Raw genomic sequence first — 5,298 nt, 5'->3', positions numbered from 1 at the left:
TATAGGTTACTCTTTGTTTCTCCCTTGCTGCTTTCAGGATTCTCTCCTTATCTTTAGTTCTGGCAAATTTAACTATGATATGCCTTGATGTTTTTCTTTTTGGGTCTAGTCTATATGGTGTTTGCTGAGCTTCTTGTATATATATTCTCTCATTCTTCATTTTGCCTGAAAGTTTTCCTCTAGTAATTCTTCCACAACTTTTTCAGTGCCTTTACTTGCTTCTTCCTTTTCTGGGATTCCAATGATGCGCATATTATTTCTCTTGATGGTGTCCCACATTATTCTTAGGTTTTCTTCTTTTTCCTTGCTTTTTGAGTCTGCTTTTTGCTCTATCAAATGTGTGGTGACAATTTTGTCTTCTATTTCATTGGTTCTTTGTTTCATCTCTTCAACTCTGTTCATGTGCCACTCCATCATGTTGACAGCATCTGAAACATTGGACCTCATATTTTGGATAGTGGTTTCTTGTTTTTCCAGTGCCGCTAATGCCTCGTTTGTTTTCTCTACATTGTCCTGGACTGTTTTTTCTTAGTTTCTCCTGTTTTTTGTTTGTAGTATCCTGTAATTCTTCAAGTTTGTCTTTCATCCATTGAACATATTCAATCATTGTTCTTTTAAATTCTGTGTCAGAAAGTTCCATCAGACTTTCTGGCTTCCGGAAATCCATCGATACTGTGTCAACCTTTGGGGGTAATATCTTGCTTTGTGCTTGTGTATTGTGTGGGACAGCTTGCTTTCTTCGAGACATTGATATGTTCTTGATGAAGATAATGCTCTAGAGACCAGTTGGGTAGCTATCCCACTTGTTCTTTTCTCTGAACGTCTGACTCCAGGGAAATGTCACTTCAGAACTTGTGAGAGCAGCCTCGGGTAGGTAAGATAAGTCAAGGTGCTCTGGATTAAAGGCAGGTTGATTAACCAGATGTGTAGACACAGGTGTGGAGCCAAATAGGGAAGGGCGTGCATGTGGTTGTGGCAATCACAAGGGCAGGTCAACCACTTGGGACACCTCACTCAGGCCTCAGTTGTCTGGGTGTGCTTACAACTGTGGTCCCTATTCAAATTCCAGCTGTCCATCTCCCACCCAGTGGTTTTCATTCACTGGTCCCTGTCCAGTGGCGCTCACACAGTTGCCCTTGCATGGTGGCCCCATGCCCAGGAAGGCTCCTGGGTCAAGGGGACTCAAGAAGACAAAGTCAAATTTCCACCAACACACTCACCTCTGGCTGGTCTGCAGTGTCCACAAAAGTTCAACCAAATTATCACTGGCCCACTCTTTCCTGGGCAGTTGGCGTGCCCTGAGAGAGCTCAGCCAAATTCCCACCAGTGGGCTCAACCTTGGGAACTCTCCCAGAAAATCCGCGTTGCCCATGAAAACCCAATTAGGATCCTACCAGCCTTTCTCGTGGAAAATCAGTCCCACAGCAGCTTGATTGGTGGCTTCAGATGATGGCTGTCTCCATAGTGTGCCTTTGTGTGCTGACTCAGAATCGTATTGTCCATGGCTGTTGTTGTGTTGCATGAAGGAGTCTCTAGTGACCCTGTTGCACCACCAGGGGATGCAGGGTTGTGGCGAGGCCACCAGGGTGTGCCAAAAGTGTGGGGGCACCAGATGGTGGTGGGTGGTGCCCCTGGACACGGTGCTGTGGCAGGGATGGGGGGTGCAGGGCTTGGACAGCACTGGGAGTTTGGGGTTGCAGTCTGTTCCCAGATATTAAACTGCCAAGTAACCAGTCCTCAGTAAACAAGACTTACTGCGCTGCGTCTACCTGCTTCTATTGATAAGTTCTTCAGTGATATCTTATAGTAACCTTTATGCATACAGTAATTGCATTATTGAGTAAATTCCAGGAATACATACATTAAATCAAGTCATTATAATTTTCTGTTACTTTTTAAAATGTTCCCTGTTTGAGTGTCTTAATTTGGTATATAGAGAAGAATTTTATTAATTTCTGGCTTTTTGTTACTTAAATAAGGACATGTGAATTATGTTTGTGTGTGTGCACGCTTACACACACACACAACTACTGCTTCTCAAATCTATTGTTCAGTTTTCTTTATTCAAAGGTAAATTGACATTAAGTCTAATGATCATGATTTATTTGACTGCAATGTTCAGGCAACTAAGGATGTAGCTGGAAGTAAAACAAACCATCAGGAACCCACACTTAATCTTGAAATGCTTTAAATTAAATGACAAATTATCACAGTAAAAATGCACAGCATTGATAAAATGTCTTTCAACTTCCAATCTGTTGCCCTAAGTATGTAAATCAATAGTCATCACAATTCCTTTGCATTTAAGTACAGAGATTACCTTACTCAGTTGGCTTTATATGGGTAATGCCGCGCGCGCACACACACACACACACACACACACTAACACAATATCCTCAATGTATCCTTAAAGTTTTAAAGGGATCTTAATTTTTTCTTCTTTATTACGAGAATGGTAGATTTATTGAAGAATTGGGTTGCTGTACATTATGTATTTCAGAATAAAACAAATATTACTTCAGTAACTTTGTTTCATTAGATATTACAGACTTTAAACTAATTTTGGGGGACCATTTTATTATTAAATAAAATAATCAAATTGTATAAATTTTTTGGTGATAGAATTAAGCTGAATGAAACTAGTGCAGATTGGAGATTATCTAGATTTCTCCAAACTTGGAACTCTATCCCCTTTTCAGAAAACAAGTTGCTTTTAAAGCTATAAATATGCAGCAAAGCGGGTGTCTTAGATATACAGTGTTGCTATAACATAAATATCACATGTAGATGTCCTTTAAAGGGTAAAACCGTTTTCTTACAGTTCAGGAGGCTAGTATTCTGGTGTGAATTTAGGTGGAAGGAGGCCTATTAAACATTTGGCTGCTGGAAAATCAGACACTCAAATTCACCAACTTCTCTATGGGAGAAAGATGTGGCAGACTGTAAAGTTTACAGCCTGTAAGATTAAAACCTTGGAAGCCCTATGGTGGATTTATACTCTGTCCTATAGAGTCACTATGATTTGGAATAAACTCAGGAGCAATGAATTATAGCCACAATAGATTCAAAGATATAAACATGCAAGTAACAAACGTTTCATTGTATTATAAATGGAGTCATAATCACTGAGAGCTGACTCAATGGTAACTCACGATGGGCAGAGGTGTGTAGAGTGAAAGCAGTTGCCTTTATTCTTTGACAAATATTAGGTATGGAAAGAGGACAAGGCCCTTGGAAATGAACACTGTGAAGGAAACATCAGTGAAAGAAAAAGAACAACTAGTTCTGGCTCAGCATTGTGCAAGAACAGAACAGAAAATTCAGTGGCTACACTAAAAATCACAAAATCCAGACTTTTTCCTTTCTATAATAGCTGTTAATAATTTTCTCCATTTGAAGGTATCAACAACTGTGAAGATAGCACAGAATTGTTTCATTCTATTCACATTAACAATTTTGTAAAATCGGCTTCGTAGAGGAACGATACAGTTGAACACTTGCTTTAGTTGCTGTTAGAAAGTATCATAACCCTTTCATTTTATGGCAAATATAAGTTTAGATTAGATTCAGTGCATAAGGCAAAGCTAGAGTCAACATGATTTGCTTTTATTTCCAATTTTGTGTCTACTTATTGAAAGATTTGGGAGAATATTTTAATGCATTCACTCCCACAATAACAAAACTTAGACTCCCTGAACTTTTATTAACTGAGAAAGATTTTGAGGCTTAACTGGATAACTTACACGTACAAAACCCAAGGTTTACATTGAACAGTCTATTCCTGCATCTTGCCTTTGTTTAAGTAGAAAACACAATTTGAAGTTGAAGTATATCTGTTTTTTAGAGTACTTTAATACAGAGCTCAAGGAGATAACAAGGTCCAATTACAAATAAAAAAATTCTTAACACTTATAGGTGTTTTATTACTTAAAACAGGTGAAAAGATAAAGTATTTTTATATTTGTTCTGTACTGTGTATCCTGGTGATAATCTCTTCTGCTATGGTTTGTTAGTAGGTGCATTGTTACCTAAGCTTAAAATTGAATTATTGTTGTTAAGTTTTGTGGTATTGACTATGACTCATAATAACCCTATGAATAATGGATCTGAATCCTGCTCTACTATGTCCCATCCTTACCATCATTGACTTTCTTGAGTCCATTATTACAATCACTATGTCAATCTATCTCATTGAGTGTGTCTTCCCTCCTTTATTGATCCTCAAACTTTTCAAGCACTATGCCCTTTTCCAAGGTCTAGTCCTGACTAACAACGTGTTCAAACTATGTGAGATGAAGTTTCACTGTCCTTGCCTCAAAGAAGTACCCTGGTTTTACTTTTCCCAAACTGTATTTGTTTGTCCTTATGGCTGTCCATGGAACATTCTGTATTCTTTTTCAACACCACAACTCAAAGACATCAATTCTTTCGGGATCCTTTTCCTTTATCAACTTTCAGATACATAGCAAATGTATTATGGTTTGGATCAGCTGCATCTTAATCTTCAAAGTGACATTGTTGCTTTTCAGCACTTTGGAGGGGTCACTGACAGCACACTTGCCCACTGCAATATATCTTTTAATTTCCTGGATGCTTGACCAAGGGTGTTGATTGTGGATCCAAACAAGATGAACAAATTGACAATTTCTATCTCTTCTCTGTCTTTATCTGTTGTCTATTGGCCTGATGGTGAAGATTTTTGTTTACTTGATATTGGGATGTTACCCATATTGAAGGCTGTAGTCTTTGATCCTCTGCAGCAAGTTATTCAAGTGCTCATTATTTTCAAGCAAAGTTGTGTCATCTACACAGTGAAGGTTTTTTATGAGTCTTCCTTTGATCTGATGTCACATTCTTCTTGATATTCCATTCTTCTTCAGGTCCAGCCACTCAAATGATTTGTTCTGCATTCAAATTTAACTAGCACTAATTTTATTAATTTTTTGAAAAGAAGTGAATCAATATTATGTGCTTTAGCAAATTAAGTTGTACAGTCTGTGCTGTTAAAAATCTTGACTAATTCCTGGTATTTTAACATGTACTTATTTTGTTGTTATTATTACTATTATGAGTAAAAGTTTTCAAAGCAGATTACTATTCCATTCAGCCATCCATGCATAATATTATTTTATTGCATTGATTATAGCTCCCACATTTTATCATCACTTCACTGTGTCTTGGTGGTTCTTGTTACTATTCACACCTAGATCCTTTGCTTCCTACTTTCTGAGTTTCATCGTTTGACAGAGATTGCCCTTCTGTTTCTTTTTTTTTCTTCTATAATTATATTTTATTAAT

This window comes from Elephantulus edwardii, unplaced genomic scaffold, assembly GCF_000299155.1.
Source record: "Elephantulus edwardii isolate Elephantulus edwardi_28Jun2011 unplaced genomic scaffold, EleEdw1.0 scaffold00072, whole genome shotgun sequence".
In the NCBI taxonomy this organism is placed as follows: domain Eukaryota; kingdom Metazoa; phylum Chordata; class Mammalia; order Macroscelidea; family Macroscelididae; genus Elephantulus; species Elephantulus edwardii.
Note: the sequence above shows the minus strand (reverse complement) of the source record.